Raw genomic sequence first — 21,471 nt, 5'->3', positions numbered from 1 at the left:
CTGTCAGCTTTTCAGGGGCAAACATTTCAACGGTTAAAGTTTTACATTAATTTCCTGCATGCATGTTTAGCAATCCTGTCACTCTGGGAGCATTTAATTATGCATACAAACACTAGCTAACGTGCTACCAAATGGTAGCTAATGCTACCAAACCATTAATTGTCCTTCTCATTGACTGAGAGCACTGCGTAGGTGTGGAAGTGGAAAGCTGCCATGAGAAATCACAAGCCTCAGTGAAGTGAATGACAAAAGCCCTGTTGGCTTTGGGAGAGGCTGGGTCAAGCAGGGATGCTGTACACACGCGTGTCCATATGCTCAGTCAATTCGACCTCTTGTATCAGACTCAGCATGCTCTCGGTGATTTATTCAAGCTGTAATAATCTCAGGGTTGCTCTGGTGAGGTCTGACCTCACCAAACCCCACCATGTGAACGTGACCTGCCGCTGCTGTCACACTTTCCCTGGCAGGAAGGAACCTACCTCCGGTAAAGGTGCGGGTGCCTGCTATCTGTCAGGTTTTTCTGGTAGATTTGAAGCCACGTATTTGTAATAAGGATGGTTGCCCTCCGCTTTAGCACGGATGTTCTGAGTGGAAGAAATCAAGAGGCCAGGGAGTACGGGCAGCAAGCAATGAGGCTCTCGGGCAGAGGAAAGCTGAGGGTCAGGGAGGGACCCTGAGGGACAGGGGCAGGTCAGTGTGGGAAGGCGGTGGGAGGACAGCAGAAGAGTGAAGTGGATGCTGAAGGAGATTTGGGGAAGAGATGAGGAGGGGGGGGTGAGCAATGCTGACGACTGGGAGAAGCGGAGGGGTTAAGGACGTTGAGTGGACAGGGAGGCAGCCTGGGGAACAAGCGGTGAGGGGAAACCACCGGACTGAGGTGGGAGCAGGGGTGATTGGGACCGGCTAGAGGGTCTGTACTAAAAACTCCGGCAGGAAGCCCACCTTGAGGGGACGTGGCACCCAGGCACCCGCAAACTACACCCCCCAGAATGCCTTTCGCGGCGCCCGGCACTGAGCATGCGCCGCGGCTCTCCCGAGCACGGCGGGAGAGGGGCCGCCCGCCCCGCTCCCCATCACCGCCCTCCGCCGCCGCCGGGAGCGCGGGGAAGGCGGTGCCGCCCCGCCCCGCCGCCCCGGCGGACAGCGCCCGCCTGCCAGGACATGGTGGCACCGCCCGCCGCGGGCGGGGAGGCCGTGAGGAGGCGGTAGGGGCGGCGGGGCCGGGCCGAGCCGCGGGGGCGGTTGCTGCCGTTGGCGCCGCGGGCAGCAGGTGAGGCGGCGCGGGGCGGCCGTGGGGCGGGGGCGGCCCGGGCCGGGTACCCGCAGGGGGCGGTTCGCGGGGACCGGCAGCTGCCGCCTCTTTTCTGAGGGGAAAGTGGGTGAAGGGGAGGCGGGGGGGACCGGGGCACCGAGGGGATGTCTCTCGTGGGCGGCGGCGACTCCACAGTGGGGAGCCACGGGGCGGTGGGGCAATAACCCACGGAAACCCCCCAGGATTGCACAGAGCGGAGCTGACACCTTGGACGTGGAAACCTTTCTTCTCCAAAGCCGGGGAGCGAAAGCGGTCCGGACCGGTAGCAGGGGCAGGCGACGCTGTGAGGTTAGCTCTTGTAGGCAGCTGCCTGCACCACAGAAACACGGTTCAATTAAAACTCTAATAACCTCCCTAGAGGTCAAAGACGCTGCAGGTTTAAAGCCTACCAGGGCAACTAAAGATGTAATTATGTTCTCCTGACAATTTTCCTTGATGGCTGAGTGCCTTGGGAACCCCCCTAGACACCTGTCTTCAGCTTTTAAAGCTTAGTAGTCCTTGTGAATTTGGCCCCAGTGGATATGGATGCTGAATTTATCGCATCCTGACCCTTTTAATTATTGTGTGCTGACTAAGCTTGGTGCAAAAGTTTCTCTTGCGTATGTCAGCTCTGAGTGCGTTGCACATGCATGTTCTGAGGTCAGGCTTACTGGTCTGCTTGTGTCCCCTTGCTTCCTTCCAGCCCCTCTCAATTAACCTAATGTTGAAATAGGTTATTAAGATAATGGCTGCTGCTTTGGGGGGGGGGGGGGGGAAGCGAAGAGGCACACTCTTCTCTGGTGATGAGAATGATGACTGTATCTGAACAACTGGTAAAGGCAAGGGAACATATTGGTGTTCTCACACCAGTACCATAGTTGGATAACTATTGACAAATGCTGACTTTTAAACGATGACTGCTGATTCAGGAGAATCTGTTGACTTTGGTAATAAAACAGTAATGACTCCTTTTACTAGCAATCTCAAAACACTTGAACTGATAGATTAGCTTGTTAACTCAAGCCTTGACTTAGCTGAGAACCAGAAGAGCTCTTATTCTTTGGGAGGACCTTCTCCCCCAAACAAATCTGACGTATGCTAAACACTTCAACTGTAAGACAGGGTGTTTATTTTGCAATGTCATTTTCAAAAATGTGGTAGATACGAAATGCGTGAACTAGATACAGGAAACCTGCTTTGCAGTCTGCTTTTCTGCAAGAGTGCATTTTGAACGGCTTATGCTTGCAAGGTGGCAGTTTTACTTGGAGTCTCACTTTTGTGTTTTAATTAGCTGTCATCAAAGCTGGAGTTTAGCCTTCAACACTTGTGAAGCGTGCCATGAACATGCACTCTAGGTACCTGGTTAATGTTTTGGGACTAATTATCTAGAGCCCATTCTCTATTAAGCAATGTACAAAATGGCTTGACTATATGGAAATCTTTTTCCAGTTAAATTTCCAATCTCCTGAGTTGCATCTCACTGTGAACTTACTGAGGTTTGCTTCAATCATCTGAAAATTGGGTATTCTCATTCTCCTTATTCTCACCCCCTTCTCTTAAAGATTGTTGCTTTAAAGTCTTTGGTAAGTGCTGTTGGTTTAAACAGTTCCCTATGACAGCAGCCCACATTCAGTTACTGTTCCCCAGAGTTTTTAACAGATTTATATCTGACCTGTGCTCTAACACAGCAAGGTCTTTAGGAGGTGTTTTAAAACATAGAGGCTTAGAGATCCTCCACTAGTAAAACTATCATTTTATTCAAATAAACAGAGCCGTAGATGACTTCTCTCAGCAGAAGAACCTGCTTTCTATTTAAAATGGCTTTTCCAACTGGAGCGTATCTAGGCTGCGAAGGAGCAGATTTTTCTAGGAAGTAGTGGGAGGCAGGAAGAATCATGAAGAAGAAGGTGGCGCAAAGGAGAGCGTTAAACCACAGAACTAGAACCAGATCAGAGGTTCTCAGCTGTACAGACAAAATTTTGCCTTCTCACACTGTGGGACAATAATTTGTTCAGTTGTTACCCAAGATGGTCGCAGAATTCAGTTTTGTGGTTCAGACTGAGGGGTAGAATGGGTGTATGGGTCCATAAAGCTCGGGGAGGAGTGGGCTAGGAAGGGTAAGTGGAGTTTCAGGGAAAATGGGTGACACTTCCCCTATTTTGCTGGCTGCCTTCCTGGGGAAGCCAGTGGCTGTTCCTAAGGGACTTTGCACAGTCGGCACAGAGCGTTGACTGAGAGTTAGCATTGGTCAGTGGTTCTGCTGTGCTGGATGAATGCATGACATGGGACCCTCTTCCTTCTCCTTTTAGGTCTTCACCCCTTTCCTTCACCTTCTGTAGTAGGACGTGTTCCCTCCTTCTCCATCAGCACACTGCCTGCTCCGACACCATTCTGCCTTCTTCCCCCTGCAGCTGTCTGTCCCTGTCCTGGAAGTGAACTGGTAGGTGTGAGGTGCTGGAAGAAAGTAGGTTTCTTTCTTTGCCCTCCAAGTACGCAGGCTGGGCCTGGTGGCACAAGCAGTGGAAAGGTGGCCGCTCGCATTTGGTCATGCTAGACAGCACTCAGCTCTGCGTGCGTTTGGAGCAAGCTGTGAGCGGGGCATTGAACTCAGTGTGGTGGAATTTAAACTGCGAGTTTTCAAAGCCAATTACTGGACACAGTCTGTGTCTGACGAGCTTCAGTTTCATTAGCTGCTTCCCAGGAGTATCGAGCTGCACGGCTCACCTTTGCAGAGATCAGATTCTCCTCTGTGATGTTATTAGGTGTTTTTAAAAATAGCTTCATCAGTCCACTTTAAAAGAGCTGGTCTGCTCTGATAACAGTGCCAGCTGGTGCTTTTCCAGATAAGGAACTTGTCACTTTTCCTGCTGTCATACATGCAGCTTCTGCCCTATTTAGAATACAGCTTAAAAAAAGACTACAAAATAACCACCAGTCTTGTGTAAAGATTTATGTGTTTGGTTTAGGAACAACTGAACACTCTTTATTTAACTGCTTTGGACAGTCTTGGTTTGTGAAGAAGATAGGATCAAACTAAATGCAGAGTTGAAGGTAATAACTTCATATACCTGTGTCTTGAGGAAATCTTGATGATAAGATCTCTTATATAACAAAGTGACAATAGGGCAAAGATCTCTTTTCTTCTTTCAGTCCCAATTAGAAGCTCATTAGCTTTTAAAAGGATCTGAAGTACTACATTGTGCATGTATGTGTGTAATCTATATGTTGGTGGGAAGCAACCAGATTAAATAGTATAAAAACAATTTCAACCTCTTTTGAGGGTCTGAAAAGTAGTTGTGTGCTTGTGCACACCAGGAGTATCATGAGGAAACTGCAATTGCATGACATACCTAGTACTTCATTCTATAATGGTGTATGCAGGAGCAATGTTCTAATTTACTCATTTCTTTGACGTTTTGTGAGTAGATGGCATTTTTAAAAAGGTCCATTAATTCTGTGGGAATTTGATAATGGCTAATGGCTGGGGGATCAGAAGAGAGTAGGAGTCAAAGTGAGGCTCCTGACTTCTCTGCTCTCAAAAGGAGGCAGCCCTCTGCGGCTTCATTCGTAAGCTACTATGCTTTTAGAAATCCTTGCTCAAGAATATTCACCGGTGTCCTCAGCATAAATTGGGAACTTGGTGATCACTCTTGATTAATTGAACTGTGCTCCATGAACAATCACTTACTATTACAGGAAAAAAGCACCGGGGAGGTCATGGCTTGTTGTAGGACCCAGTGCACTGTGAATTTTCGTAGGAAAGCTCTTTACTCTTTCCCTGTTCTCACTTGCTTCTTGGTTCCTTTCTCCTGTTTCTGTCTCTTTCATCATGCCTTTGACTTAGGTCTATTCATGTACTTTAAGCACCTGCCTAAGTGTTTGCAGCATAGGTCATAAGTACCTATTTGCACTGTAACATCAAAGGATCACATTTCAAAATTACAACTTTTCCTTTGAACAAGAAGAAAAAAAGATTCCTGGTTACTATGGTGATAAGCGCTATATAAATGCCTATAAATAAATAAACAGCTGATTCTTGGACTTTGATTTGCAGTATTTTTGCTTTTCTAATGAGACATAATTAAATATCAAAATGGGAGGAAGTGACATTTTGCCAATTTTATTAAACACGTATTATTCTTATGCCTTCTGTTTTACAGTATTTCTGCTGAGAACAATTAAATAGCAAGTTGTTTATTTTTCTCTCTGTAGAAAGTTGATGTTTTGAAAAATAGTAGTCTAGTATTTATAGAAAAACTTCTGGATGCCAAAAGGCACTCCACTAAAAAGGTGGTGTCCATTTTAAGTTTGATCAGAACATACATTTTGAGCTAAATGCTTATTTTTCTTATCTCTAAGAGACTATTATGTGCTGTCACAACATTTAAGTTCCAGTCAAAAGTGTCTGTAAGTGTAATTATGTTCCTCTGCAGTATTTGAAACCCCACTGGTACACAACAGCAAAACTTGAAAATGTCACTGACTTTTATGTTAAAATGACAGAGTAAAAAATCAGATATTCCTTGTTGAAGTTTGAAGAGGAGGGGAGAACTGACTTTTTTGTAAGCCTTTTGTTCTCAGGTCCATGTTGTAAAAGTAGCTTCCTCTCTGTGCTAAAGGTGATAATTGTAAAATGAATGGGATGGAGACAATAAACTGCTGCTTCAGAAGTCAGCGAGTAGCCATCAGCCATTGCTAAAAAAGCCCTTTTCATTAGTAATCTCTGGAGCAGAGTCCACTCTCAGTTTCTGAAGCACGACTGCAGCCCAGTTCCCCACCAGTGCACTGGAGTATTCCCCCTCCCAGGTGTTTCTCACTCAGGAAATAGGTGCACTTTGTTTAACAGCAAAGGAGAGTTTATAATGGAAGGAACTTTGCTTAGGGGAAGGAAAATAGGTATTTATAATATACAGAAATACTCCTTTGTTAAAGGCTCAGTCTAGTTTCTTGGTGGAAACATTTTGCCACAGTGGCCTGAAGAGAGATTTCTTCAGTCCTGAGCTGTGGAGTGCAACTTGTGCACTGGCAAGGAGTAGATCTGCTTTCTGCCACAGTCACAGCTTTATTCAAAGAAGCTCTCGGATTTCCAAAGAACTTTGAAGCACTATCCTGTCCTGTTAAATGTTTGGTAAAATAACACCATGTTATTCACTGTCTTTGTTCCCTGTGTGCATTCAGATTCATATCTACTTGCTCTACCAATTTAAAATATATTTGACTAAACACCTTTTACTTCAGAGCATGTGTAATTGGGAGGACAAGGATACATGGTATTTTTTTTTCCAGTTACAGTTACTTTCACAGAGCAAAACACGTACATCTGCACACAGCTATTGAAGGTAGGGGCAGAACAGGAGTGAGGGATGGTGTCCCTGAAGGTCTTGCTTGAGCAGTGACAGCCTGCGCAGGTTTGATTTATGTTTCATAGCCCTGTCGCTTTTGTCCCAGCTGAGCTGCTGCTGTGGCCAGGCTGGTGACACTCACCTGAAGAACAGTGACAGCTTCAGTGTTTTCCTGGCAGTGAATTAACCCCAGAGCTGCCTCTGAACCTGGTGCTTTGTGCCATGGGACTGCGCTGACCTCCCAGAGGGTGGCACAGCGTCCTGACCCTGTGCCTGCCTCAGCACTGTGTTTTGTGTGAGCTTGAGGCCAGAATCAGGAGCAGGTTGTGCTCTCTACCTGCTGGAAGGTGGTTTGAGCTTCGTGTGTATCAAAGGCAGTTTTACCTGCATTGAGGTTAGGCCTGGACAGTCAGTGTTTGACCTGCAGGTCTCAGCTGCCTTCACGGGATTGCGTGGCTGACAGTGGACAACGCAATCCCAGGTCTCTCCTACAAGGGCCGTTGCAAAGGCTGATGAGGTTTGTAGGCAGGCTGAACCCAGACAGAATCTGTGCTGCCTACAAGAGCAACAGGGAGATGGGAAGGGTGGTGAACAGGGAGTCTTGACAGTGCTCCAAGTTTGCAGCCACTCCCAGGGCTAACTGCTTGGGTTTGGTGTACCTGGAGACCATGTTGATGCTGGAGCACAACCAGGCTCCAGAGTCATTGAGAGAGTTTTCTCAATTGGAAAACACCATTACTACTAGTACATACTGCCTTTTAATGGAGTGGCATCTCTATTTAGAAGCCTTTTCTTAGGGTAGGAGGATGAAATACACATATTGATCTTAATGACAGAAGGATCTGGTGAGGACAAGAGGTGGAGCTATTGTGTGTCTCCTTTTCTGGCACGGATAGGACAAAAGGTGAAACAGTGCATATACTGGATTTTTTTTTTTTTCTTCAGAAGTTCTGCTTTTCTGTGGTGTTTTTTTTCTTTCTTTCAATTTTTTTATTTTTTTTTAATGGATGGATATGATCCAGGACCATCTGGTGGAATTTGCCGTTGTCACATCTAGGTTTTCTGATGTATTGCCTGTCAAGTTATATTGTATGTTCAGATGAGTTTCTCGTATGATGTGCTGACAACTACTGACAGCCCTGAGATGGGAAGTTGGAAGCTTGGGGGAAAGAAGAGAGGGGCAGAGTTAGCTTTAAAAATGTAACCTTGATTGCTCTTGATTGGTGGGATTTAATTTCTGGTACCTATGGTTGACTCTCTTAGTAAAGAAAGATGAATGAGTAAACTGTAAACCAAGAGCATCTAAGTGCACCTAAGGTATTGTAATTAAACTTGGAAGGTTTGTAGTCCACTCCTAGTTTTGTCATTGATTTCCCCCCCCCCCCCTTGACACAGAGTTCCTCACTTAATCTTTCTCTGTCCTTAACTCTCCATCTGTAGACACTCTCACACTTATTTAAATTGCAACCTTTCCTTCCTCCTTTACTCCTCAGTCCTTCCCCAGTCCCTCCTTAGAAAGGAGATCTCAAAATGTTTCTGTGTTTATTAGGATACCACCAGGTATCCTAATAATTGTAGTATCCCAGTATCCTAATCCTAAATCCTAATACGCTAATAATTCTGTAGTAAAATGAACTAAGATTTTTGGCAAATTAGTATTAACCTTTGCAGACAGATCACATGTATGAAAGCAATAAGCAACTCTGAAATAACCACAGTAATTCTTTTCTTGCTGGTTTAATACTCAATTAATTAAAGCAGGTTTTTTTGATGTAGAGGTCCACAGTGCAATTGCATTTCCTCACACATTGACAAAGATAATGCTGTACTTTGTAAACCAGAATCCAAACAAGCTATAAACAGTTCAGTTTTGTGCCTCATTTTTTCTGCCATAATTTGAAGCCCCGAGTAGCAATTAGGCTGGTGACAAGATAAATTTCACAGCTTGTTATCATTCTTCATTTTTTTAATTGGCCAGATCAGTAAAGAAGTGATTTGTGTTTGAACTTTAAAGGTTCTTATTTTATATAGTACTGGTAGAAAGCATAGTACAGGTACTTATGAATGGGTTGGAAGGAAGCCTGTCTGTAAAGAGAGATGGGATTGCACTGCAAAGGCACGTCCAGGTGTGGTTCTGAATGCAGACTCTACCCCTCTCCCTCTCAAAGCCGTGGTGGTTATACTGGGCCTCCTGCACGTTAGATCCTTCCTAAATGTTGATGAAGTTGGAAGTCGCCCTTGGAAAGGAAAAAACTTTCTTCCGTGGGGGTTTGAAGCTGAAGATGAGAGTCCCTAAGCTCAGGGAACTCTTGCTGCGGTTTGCTAACGAAGAAGCTGGAAAGCATTTACTTGCCTCTGCTTATTCCTGTGTCTCCTCAGTGCTGCTTCCTGGCCTGGGGACTGCAAGTGCCCTTCTGTAACTGTAGAGAGACATTGTGTTAAGCTGACCAGGCCAGTAGGGCCTGAATATAGGAAAAAGTAACCACTGTTTCGTACTCTGATCTTCTGCAGTTCCATGCTTTGTGAGTATCAGATAAGGAGACTTGGAAATGATCCAGCTCCTGTGCTGTTATAGGGGAGGGACTAGGGTATGCAAGGGTCAGTGTGAGGGTACAGCAGCTCTCCATGGTGGTGGTGCGTTGTGTTGGATGGAGCACTGTTCTCATACTGATCAAGCATCAGCTTAGCTATTGTCATAAGAAGTGGACTTTGGAGGAGACCCCATGGATGGAATACGGCCAAATTCGCTGCCTGTAACATGTTTGATAGCACTGCAGGGAGGCAAGGCTGGTCTTCAGTCCTTAAGCGCATTAAATTAACTCTGGGCGAGCTTGCTGGGAAAAGGGTAATGAAGCAGGTCAGAAATGGGATGTGTGTGCTCAAGCACATGCAGTGGGCTTAATACTCCAGGCAGCATTCCCGCAGGCACATGGCTGGGGAGCAGCCAGGTCATGGAGCACGCTGTGCTGTTCGTTAAACGTATCGCAGTCCACAGATGCAGCCGAAATCACTTGTCCAGGCATAAAAGATAAAGTCAGTTACGAAGGAGAGCAATCCCATTGGGAGAAACTTGTGAGAAGAGCTGGATGCAGTCTAGTGTAATGCTGGCTGTGTAGGGCATGTACTAGCCAGTGCCCTCTCAGAGGTTGCCTGAGTCTGTTGCAGCAAAAATTTCAGCTTCTGATAGTGGAGACTGATGCAGATCTTGACACCTCTATTCTGTTGTTTCAGGTAGAGGCGGCTGCTGAATGGATCTGCAATGTGACTGACGTTGGGTGGTGCTTCATCTTTATTTCATGTGACGAGGAGGTGGGAGGGTGGAGATTACTTGAAGTGCCTGGCTAGAGACAGAACGTAATTTATCAGTGTTCATTTGTCTGGAGGCATACACAGCCCATATATAATTCAGAAATGTGTTAAAAAATAGGGAGCTGTTGTCTTTTAAAATCAGTGAGCACTCAAGTCTGTTGGTTTAAAAATCTTGTTTCTGTGACACATAAATGCACTGCTATGCATTTTGTATTTATAGTGTGTGTATAGTATAAGCGATATGTCTAAAATTAACCAAGAAAGTGTGTATAAATAGTACTGATAAAACTAAGGCCTTCATAAACTCAGAGTAATGTGTATTTTCCATATTTAGGCTGAAATACCTGGAACTGGACATCGATTTATCCTAGCCAGTTCTTCTGAGATCACATTTAATATAGGTGTTCTTTTCATATGTGATCTGCAAATGGATTTTTTGTTTGTTTCTATTGCAGTAAGTATCCTTTCCCCCACTTTTTTTCCTTCTCCCTTTGAGTCTTTTTTCCCCTTTTTCTGATTCAAGCCTGGTGATGATATGCTATAGCTAAATTATCAGAGGGGGAAAAGGGATATTGGTGTCCTCCACCTTGCTGTTGAGAAATCTATATTTTTGTTTTCTGCAGTGTACTGAGAGCAAGAGAAATAAGCAGGGTGTTGCTATCCTTTATCACAGGCAGAATGATAAATTACACATCCTGGAAAGTTTAAAGATGTGTAAGAATGCAAATCCTCGGCCCACAAGGATGTGTGGTTGAAAGTGCTGATCCAGCCAGGAGTTAAGCACGTGCTTAAATCTAAGCACATGCATTGCTTCCATTAGGGGTATCTACCTGACACCACCCTGTGTGGGGTAAGCAAAGCTTTTGCTGTGAAAGGAGGATTGATTTGTTTTAGTGGCTTGAAGTAGGAAAAGGAAATGGGCCTTTTCCAGTCACCTGGAAGAGTGGTCTGTGAGTAGTGCAGGTGTTGCTCTTCTGTGTTACTGTCCTTGACTCTACGATGTGAACTGATGTAGATGGAAACCCTAATGGTTTGGCGTTTGCTACCTTACAGTGCATCTATCCATTTCCCCTCCTCACTTTTCACACTCTGCCCATGTCTGCTTATTGTGAGCAGAACACCTTGTCTGTAGTGGATGGTATGATAGTGTGGTGCCTCTGCCTAGAAGGGCTGAAGCATTAGAAGAGACTGAGAACGTTACAAGAGAGTGCATAACTTTTCCTCCCTTGCAAACAGGGGAATATGTAGAAATTTTCAATAATTTACAATTCAACCTCTTTCCCTCCTGCCCAGTGTAAAAGCCTTTGGACCAAAGCTCTGTACACTGGCTTGCTCTGCCAGCCTGAGAAAGAAACCTCTTGGAAAAGTGGCTAAAGGAGGATTGTTTTTTTTTTCTGGCTGCTGATGGCAGTGTGCAGTAGGCAGAGTGGTCTAGATCTTTTCTTCATCTGGTTCTTACTCTGGCTGTCCTTTAGCGGAAGCACTCTTTTTGGCTCTGTTTTCTTTCCTCCACTTCAGTTCATTTTCATGCTATGTTTCTTGCTCCTTTGAATTTGACAGCATGTGTGCTTTCTGAGGAAGCAGCATATTCTCTGCTCTGGGTGCTGTCCGCGTGCTCCTGGTGGTGTGAAGTTGTCTGTCCCCTTCCTGCTGGAGTTGAGCTTGCATTCTAATTGGGTGGGGAGACATCATTTTTATGTACAGATGGAAATGTGTTTATTGGTTTTTTTGGTGCTGAATTAGATGTCATCCCTCTTGCATCCTTGAGACTCTTTAAAGAGAGATGGGGGCTGAGTTTTCCTGATGCACTGATTTTATAGCATCATTCGTTTTCACTGAATTACCTCCAACTGGTCCCACAGCATTGCAGCTGGCACTGCAGTTCTCACATCCATCTCCTGTGTTTTAAGTGATTTTGTTTACTTCATACAGTGCAGTGAGGTCTCAGGCTTATGATTGGAAATTCCTTGGTGCTTTACTGATAAACACAGATCAAAAAGATAATCTCCCAGTCTGGTCTTTTTTTCTCTGGAGCACATTCTTCTGCTGTGCATCCTTTGTCCAAGTGTGTCGTCTTTTTGTTCTCTATTCCCTTCCTACTTGTTTCTTTTCTTTCTTCCCTTTATTTCAGTCCTATGTCTTCTATATTCTTTTGGTTTGCTTTGTTTATGTTTGAGAAGAGACACACCTGAGTTAAGTATAGTTGGCTATTTGGACTTAACTTGGAAGTTTTCATTAGGAATGCTTTGTAAGCGAAGGGCTCAATAATTTGCCCCTTCAGCTCTTAAAGCTTTTTCCACTGACAGCTGGAAAGTTTCACTAACTTTTCCCATCCTGCCTGCAGCTTTCATTGCCATTTGACTGTCTCATGCACCAAAGCTTGCTTTGTCATACCTATGAGAGGCTGTGCTGCACAATTCTTACGGCTGAACCAACTGATGTTTCCCTTTTCCACTGTAAAATATTTCGCCTTTTCCTTTCAAAACACACATGCAAGTGTCATCCTTTCTCCTGGCCTTTGGTTCTGCCTTACAAAACTGAAACAGAGATCTAGATAATTATTGACAGCTGGACTCCTCTGCACAGTTGCATCCAGGAGCCCCTTCTTCAGCTGCTAGATGTTCTGAAGACCACACGTGTTAAAAAAGGGGCCAAGGGACATTTTGATGTTAAACAAGGATTGCTTGGTTCTTGTGTGGAGATGATATATATGGAGATTGGGATTAAAGATGAGAGGAGTAAGAGTTTATTTGATAACAGAAGGGTTTTTTTGTGTTTGTGAAAGTGTTTTTTGTACCATCCAGCTTACTTGCCAAAGTTCAACTGAGAAAATGTAATTCTCAATAAAAACAGTTTCATTTTTTGGTTGCAAAGATTTCTTTGTATATGGTGTGAATTTCCTTTCCATCTTTCTACTGGTTTACCTTAACGATTTGATTATATATGTATTTTTGCTCTTGAGAGACAATGGGTGTGATACAATCTTTGTTTTAAGCTGTTGTCATGTAATTAGCAGGGAAAGATGTCTAAAGTCTGATCTGCCTGCTTCTTTGTTGCTCAAGGAGCAAAGAGGAGCTGAATTCTGGGATTTGGGCCCTGTCCTGTTTTCGGCTGGGACAGAATTAACTCTCTTCTTAGTAGCTGGTACAGTGCTGTGTTTTGGATTTAGTGTGAGAATGATGTTGATAACACTCTGATGTTTCAGTTGTTGCTAAGTAGCGCTTCTCTTAAGCCAAGGACTTTTCAGTTTCCCATGCTCTGCCAGCAAGCAGGTGTGCAAGAAGCTGGGAGGGAGCTGACCTGAACTAGCCAAAGGGGTATTCCATACTGTGGAACATCATGCCCAGTATATAAACAGGGGGGGAGTTGGGCAGGAGGCACGGGTTGCGGCTCTGGCATCGGTCAGCGGGTGGTAAGCAATTGTATTGTGCATCACTGGGGTTTTTTCCTCCCCCCCCCCCCCTTTTTCTTGTTATATTCCTTTTCATTACTATTATTATTATTATATTCATTATTATTATTGTTAGTATTATATTTTACTTTAGTTATTAAACTGTTCTTATCTCAACCCACAAGTTCTGCCTTCTTTCCCGATTCTCCTCCCCATCCCACCGGGAGCGGGAGGGGAATGAGGGAGCAGCTGCGTGGTGCTTGGCTGCTGACTGGGGTTAAACCACGACAGGTCCTTGTTTGGAAGTCCTTGTTGTATAGATTTGGCGTAGGCTACTTCTGTTTCAGAGAACCATCTCTTTCTTCAGCTTAGAGCTGTGTAGGTGCTAGGACCATGCTTGCATGAAGCCAAGGAATTACAATGAGTTTCCTAGTCATGCTCTATGTACCTCTTATATGAAGTGAGCTTGCACACAGATCTTTCTTATTCATCTAGTTATGCTCTCTGATACAGTAATCAGTAGACCATATAGTTTTTAAAAGATTACTTTATGAAGTCTTGTGGCTAGCACTGAAAAATAAGCTTTGCTCTCCCTTCTCAGAGCTTCCTGTCTTCAAAACCAGCCTGTTTGGGGTGTTTCTGCTACATTTTCTTCTCAAAGCCATGCTGTGAGTTTTTCATTGCTTTTGGAGCTAAAATTTCACCCATTATGTTTTAGGGCCCACTTTTGCATACTGTTCTCTGAATAACACTTATTCTTGACAGTTTGGTTCCCTTCAGTGGTGTACTAGTATGAATGTGTTTTGTTCTAAGAGTGGTACCCAACTGAGAGTTTAGACCCTGATTTCTTTAAGCTCAGAAACCCATGCGTAGTTTTAAGCTGTATGTGAATTTTGGATCACTGGTGACCAATGAAACATCTGAGCATGGTCTGTGTAAAATACCTTGGCAATTGCAAGTGCCTTGAAGGAATTTGAAACCATCTGGCTCTGTCCCTTCTTTTGTCCCAGAAAAAAGCCCTCCTTAGTTTGGGTGTAGGGGCTGTGTTCCCTGTTTGAAGAGGAATGCTTTGTATCGTCAATGATTCTGGCAAGCAGACAGTCAAATGTGGTTACAGGATGACCACAGTCCATTGCATGGGGCAGTCACTGATGAGCCTTTGATGCACTGGAAATGAATTAGCTGTGAATTGTTTTGTGTCTTAGTTTGCTGTTGGCTTCCCCTCTCCCAGCTGGCCACCTGTAATGGAAATTAAGTGGGATGTTGATGGCTTGTGAACTGAAATCCCTTTGCACTGGCAAGATTAGTTTCCAGTGTTTGCTCCCCAGGCAGATGAGCCTTTCACCCATACCTGTGTGGACAAAAAGCCCTCTCCAGAAAGGTGTGTGACACCAGTTTCATGACCTCTTTTTTTTGCACTGACTCACCACATCATAAGCTCACTTGTGTGACCCAAACCAGACTGAGGCTGTTCCTGCTATTGTGAATTTATTTCAATTTTTATTTCAATATTTTCCTGCTTATCTTTCACAATGGATGGGAGGAGTGGAGGGAGGGAAGAGGAGGAGGGGTGGAAAATAAAAAGGTGCACAAAGATTAATTTGCTGTGTAATTCCCTCTTTTAGAAGGAGGGAGACACACACCTGGGAAAATAGGTTATCAGACCTCTAAGCACATAGATGAAATAGTGTCCTTTCTAATAGACACTCAGGTGTTGCACTGAGGCAGCCACTTACTCAGCACTAAAACTATATGACCAGATTCATTTTGAGGAGACATGAGGTGGTTTCCTGTGTGTGTGCATTTTTACTGCCTTTAGCTAAGTTAGGGCCCTTGGTGCTTATCACTTTTTAATGATTTGTTCTTACCCCTGCTCCTTGCTTCTGGCTGTTTGTTCTTTACTACTTAGGTTATTACTCATGTTCATGCAGAGACCTGAGAGTTAATAGAAAATGAAGATTGGAGTTGCTCTCCCCTTCCCTTCTCCTGTAAGGTTATCTGGGACAGCTTCGCACACATTTATATATGGCTTTGCAGCTTCTTGGCTTCTGACTGTGTTACAATTGTGTCAAAGGTATAACACTAAAGCTGGGAAGCTAGCAGCTTATTGAAATTAATTTCTTTAAATTTATAAAGCCACTGATTAATCATCTTTTAATGCAGGTATAAACTTAAGAGCAATATATAGTCTATATATTAATTGTAATCTTTTATATGAATTTTGTAGTAGTCATACATGCGTATTATATACCTATATATATATTTAGCACAGAGGTAACAAAGTCAAGTTATACAAAAAGTTCTCTAGTCCTTGCTTAATTTATGTGCATGTCTTTGTCCTTTTGGAACACAGGGCTCTTAGGTACATGCTCATCTTTAAGCACTGAATATATTCAAGCAAATTAGAGAAGAGGGTTTTTATTTTAGTATATTTTAGTTTTTATTTTAGTATATTTCATCACCTTGATGGTAAAGAAATGGTGGTTATTTTGTGTAACCTCAAGTCACTTAGCAAGATGGCTGTTTTCTAGTCAGTCCTCAGCCTCTGACTTGGGTGCTTTCTCCTGTCAGATACTTGCTGCATTAATACAGGTGCAGATTTGAGTTTTCATAGTTGCAAGAGGAGCTTTTTGTGGCTGTAGCTTTAATCCCTTTGCCTGGGAAGAAGGGTTGGCTACCTCAGACTGTTCCTGTCAGCCTCCAGGACAGATTATGAGCACATCGTTCTGCCATGGAGAGGGTGGAGTTCAATGAGCCAAGGCAGGAAGGTTCTGCCTGGGATGATGTATGTCCTCCATCTCTGACCCCTCCAGACTTGGGATGGGTTTCACTGCCTATTAGCCGATACATGTGTATATTTTAGTCTTGTCTTTTCTCCAAGGTCACAAGAACCTTCCTCTCTGAGGATGATGGGTGTGTCAGCACATATGTTTTTACTGTGACTCATCTTGGGAATTCTTTGCAAGTGAGAGGGTTCAGACCTGCTCCAACCCTCCCTATGCTTGGGTAATGCTGCAGGGCGTTCATAATGGCTTGATGACCTCTGTGGGGAATGGCTGCATCAGCAGCAATGCTAGCAGAAGTCTAGAGGTGGAGAAGCACATCTTGATATAGGATGCTACCTGCAGTGCCCTTGATGTCTTCAGATACTGTGTAAAGTAGCTGAAAGACCACTCTCTTCTTGACTTTGCAAATATCTGCACATGGATCCAGAGCTGTACATAATGCATGGCGGCAGATGTTCTTAAGCGGAGCTGTTTTAAACAGCAGTTGGTTTATCAGGCTGATGTTGCTCTTCTCTCAGTGACAGTCAGGTTACACTTCAGTTATTTGAAGAGATTCTCATTGCCAAATACTTGACTCAGCATTTGACTCAACAGAGGCAGGAGATCTTGCCGGTGGGAAGGAAGGGAACAGAAATGAGCTGCTGTAGCAGGGTTGGGTAAGGAATCTCCCATCATCGAAGGACCAGCATTGAATAACAGCTATGTCAGTAGGTTTGCAGATGTTCCTCTCCTAACATACTTTCTGCTTTTTCTCTGAAACTTGCACCTTCTTGTGTGTATTAAATGTCATATCAGCTATTTATGGGGGTGTTGTAACCTCCACAGAGGTGGGGTGAGAAGGTGGGGTGTAGGGAAATGATGCATTGATTTATTGGTGGGATTTATGGGGCAAAAATTAACCACCTTATTTTTTATTACTATTAAAATAAATATAACAGCAAGTCTTATACAAAAAAAACCCTCAAATCAGGCTCGAACCTCTTCCTCTTGCTGCTGTGCCCTTGATAAATATGCCTAGATTCAATAGTCCTTCCATGAATTTTCAAGCTGCCAAGGGCATGAAGAAGTTCTTCTTAGCTATTGAACTGTAAATTGTTGCATATGACACCTGGAGGTGTTGGAATGTTTTTGTACAAGTAACTCAGTGTATTCCTCACACTTTCCCTATCGCATGCAGTGGTTCACGTTGAAGCTGAGAAAGATGATTCACATTGCATTCTTCTCTTCCCCCTGTCAGTAGCGTGGTAGCCCTCAGAGCAACATTTGAAGCAATAAATGCCTGGCCCACAGCCATGTGTTACTACTGCTTTGCTGGGCCCTCTGATGATACTGTAGTCAGATGAGAGACAAGGTAAGAATTGTTCTTTTCCACAGGGAAAATCACACTAGGATATTTAAGTACTAATCGAAAAACAGTTTTAAGGAAGTGTTTAAATTGGCTAGCAGACATTTTTCAGTCCTATGGCCTATGCTGTCAGGAAACACCCTTTTTTTTTTTTTTTTTTTTTTTGGCTCCAGTATAAGTTATTTTAGATGATTTGTGAGACCTTACGCTCTGTTCTGAATTTTCATGTGAATATTAGCACCCCTGGGATATGCTGCCAACCCAGAACACAGATGTTTGTGCTCCCTTAGCTTCGGTCTAAGTGGTTACACTGGGGGGGGTATCTAGTAATACTGTGCTCCTATCAGTTGTTAATATTACGCTACTATCATATGAATAGGGTTGGGTTATAGTCTGGCTGCATCCCTTTAAAATGTGAGGCTGTGGTCTACAGGTGTGGCTGAAGGGGATGTTGGAGGTAAAACAGTCTGTTTGCAATTTTGGGACTCAAAATGGCAGTAAACCTTTTTATTTCCCTTGATTTGATTCAGATTCTCCTTTACCTTGGCTCTCAACTGCATTCCTGTCATGCTGCTGTGCTAGGTACCTCCGGGCATTTGTCAGAGACTGGCTAATTGAAGCACACGCTCCAGCTTGGATCGAAACTGCTGTTTTGATCAAGATTGTAGACACTGCTGCTGTTCCCTTGTGGAGTTCTTTCCATGAAGTAGTAGGACTTTGGTTTGTAGGTTTTAGTTCTCCAGGGTTTGTAGGAGAGCACAAAGTCTCTGAACATACCAGAAGGTGGAAGCTTAGGGCAAAGGCAGCTGCGGGGAACAGTCCTGCTGTAATCCTGCGTGTGAACTGAGATGTTCTCGTCAGTTCTGGAACAACTGCAGCCGACTTGCAAACAGGTGTATAATCCAGTGAAGGCAGTGAAATGCTTGGACATCTTAAGCTCTGTCCTTCAGATACTTCCACACACTTATTAGCTCTTCACCCCTACAGATCTATCAAAGTGCCTGACTGTTCTGTTGGTTAGCCTAAAATGCAAGTTTTGTATTTCTGTTATTTCTCTTCTTTTACATACCTTGGCGCCCCTATGGTGTTCACATTCAAGGATGTTTTTCCTTTCAACAGCTTTATTTTGCTGTGGTATTAGCATCTTCATTTTCTAAGACGTCTATGAGACTCGCTGGTTATGACTACCCTGTTTGTCTCAACAGACAGGAAAAAGGGTCTCTCTCCCTTTTCCTCCACCCTTCTCGGGACAAGGCCATGCTGACAGGGCCTCCAACTTCAGGCTAAGTTGTGGCTGCAGGGGGTCTCCCAGGCATGCAGGAGGCCCCACAGCCCTCTGTGGCAAGTGTGGATGGGGATAGAAGATGGGAGGAAGGTGTGCTGGGAGCAGAGCATGTTAGGCTTATGGCTGCTCCACCAGCAGCTCTTTCAGAGCAACAGTGACAGAGCTGATAACTTAATCATCCCTGTCCTTTGTCATGTTTAAACTGTCACCTGTGATATTGCAAGCCCTGGCTCCTATATTTAGCCCTGCAGCCCGTGGAGATGAATACAACCTTGGGGTACACAAGAGGGTTTGATTTTTGGTGGGTTTTTCACAGGAAGCTGCTACCGTATTGGTGGCTGCTGGTGTGGTGTGTCCTACCCAGATCCCTTTGACAGTTTCAATCTTTTCATCTGTAAAATGGAAGATGTGTTTCTTCAGGTGATGTTGTGGTGATAAAGGCCTAACATTAAAGTGTCATCTGAGAGAGGGCAGATGAACTTACTGCCACCTAGGCGAAAACAGTTAACAAGCAGTGGGCTGTGGGAAGCACCATGGTGAGGCCATGAGCAATACCTAGGGGTCTCGCAGACAATGTTTTACCCTTGGTTTCTCATGTCAGTCTAGGTGAACATCATTTACTTACCAAGCTGCTCTTATGAGCATGAATTATCTCTGCTTCCTTTACAGACACATTGGTATAGCTGTAGGAGAGGGAATTGGTTTATCTGTGTCACCCTGCTGACCTGTCATTACTGATGACAAAATGGGAATCTAAAAGATCACAAGTGACACCTAGCTTGAGTCAGAACAGCTACTGAAGCCATCTCCTGCCTTGGGAATTAGCAGGTGACTCTCCCATGCCATTCATCTGAACACACATTGCATACAGCTGCAGGAGCAGGCCAGTATGTCCCTGCAGTGCTGCTAGGGTGGTTACTAATGGGGATGGAGGGATTGTTAGAGTGAATAGTTTAGCATATGACAAATTCAGATAGCTAGTGTGCTTTTCCATAGCAAGTATATATTTTATCTGTATAAAATATGCACATATCTGTGGAGGAGAATAAATATCTGTGAATTTGTCAGGTTGATGTAGAGACATGTAACCTAAGTGTGTGCGTAAAGTGTGTTTGATCATACTTACACCTTTGTAAACCTAATACTTATGCAAAATTTGCATCCTACAACTCTTAAGCCTGGGAGTATGTCATGCTTGAAGCAGTTGAGCAAAGTGGGGTTTGGCCATTGAAATACTCTTCAAAAAATACCTTTTTCCCTGTCAAAGTGTATTCTTGCTTAGGAATTTTCAATATTTGGCTGAAGTCCTGGTCCTTTGGCATCAGTTTTAATGTTAGTTTCTGCAGAATCAAAATGCCATCCTGTGTGTGTGGAGTCCCGATCCTGGTGTCCAGAAACCCAATGCTTTCCTTTGTCTCCTTGTGTATTTATCAATACAAGGACTTTTTTTTTGTCAGTTCAGGCATGAAATTTTTTTGTGCTCTCAAACTGAGATGCACTTTTGGTTCAAAAGCACTGCAGGAAGAACAATTTCTTATAGAGCATACTTCTGGGACTATAAATAATAAATGCTGTGACTCAGAGTGACGCAGGCACGCCTGCAACATATACGTGGAAGGCAAAGATTCAGTAAATAATGATTTACCTGCTCTTTGTTAGTCCTAAACCAAGAGGGATCTATTCAGACTTCTTTGCTAGTTTGATGAGTTTTGTTTGTGATGTACTGCTTTTTAGAAGTTCTAAAAATGTTAACTGTTTTTCTTTTGTGGTGCTGTTTTTGGAGGCTGCAACTTTATGAGGGGTATTAAATATTTATCAAACTCTTAGTTCTGAGCCAAGACAACCTACTCAAACCTCACCGACTTGCAGTAGGCTGGTGGTGCTGACTGAGAAGAGCTTGGGACTGCCACACTTAGTGCCTTATGGTGCAGTAGTCATAGACATTATTTCAGAGTTGCTGCATTTATTTGATTATGGCTTTTCCCCCTTTTAATGATGTAGTTTTGTTCAGTTACTTTGTGGTGTGGCAGATTGACAATAGGACCCTCTTCAGGACTGGGATTAAACTATCCAACTCCATGTCATGCGATAAATTGGACCTGTGAAATATATGCATATACCTCATTCCAGGAATAGAGAAGAAGCTTATTCATAAATAGAAGACCAGTCTGTAAATATTGTACTTTCTTCTCCATTAAAATCAAAGCTTGACTAAGATAAAGAGCCCAGCATGGTATCTCTGGGTTATCAGGGGTCCCGCTGATAAAGTCCCTAACCAGAGCTGAAGGTCTGTGGAGTCAATGGAAAGGCTCCTGTTAGCATCAGTGGAAGCTAGGTCATGCAAGCTCATTCAGGCTTTCCGAAATGCGGAAAACACAAAGTCAAGATGTGTTTTCTCAAGTGAAGTCAGCTACAAATCTAACTCCACTCCTCAGCTTTCAAAACTCAGAGGAAAAACATCTGACTTGTTCTACACAAGCAGCACCTTTGCATTCAGAGGGGCCAGAGGGCAATGAGATGAGCTAACAAGAGAAGGGTGAGTCGATATCCTTAGTCCTGACAGGACAGGCTGGGGACACTGGTTGGGCCTGCCAAGGAGGGGATCTCTTCTATTTGCTCTTTTTTTTAATTTATTTTTTATTTACTTCCCCCAAGCAGCTGTGACCGACCGGTGTGTCCCTTTGAGATCCTCTCAGGACAGGCATAGGCTCATGCTGTAGTT

General features: G+C 43.9%; 1 protein-coding gene across 3 annotated transcripts in view; it reads left to right on the top strand.

Moving 5' to 3' along the window:
• The first annotated feature begins 1,219 nt into the window (after positions 1–1,219).
• The window catches only part of POMGNT2 (protein O-linked mannose N-acetylglucosaminyltransferase 2 (beta 1,4-)), a 33,604-nt gene continuing 13,352 nt past the window's right edge, over positions 1,220–21,471 (top strand). The window contains exon 1 of one of the 3 annotated variants that reach the window (XM_050891229.1): positions 1,220–1,270. The gene's annotated coding sequence lies outside the window, so the exon portion shown is untranslated. Of the gene's footprint in view, positions 1,271–3,681; positions 3,732–21,471 lie in introns of those variants that run through there. The other 2 variants (XM_050891226.1, XM_050891231.1) reach the window with 2 other exon arrangements.

This window comes from Gymnogyps californianus, chromosome 2 (assembly GCF_018139145.2).
Source record: "Gymnogyps californianus isolate 813 chromosome 2, ASM1813914v2, whole genome shotgun sequence".
NCBI lineage: Eukaryota > Metazoa > Chordata > Aves > Accipitriformes > Cathartidae > Gymnogyps > Gymnogyps californianus.
This window is presented reverse-complemented; position numbering and strand designations above follow the sequence as displayed.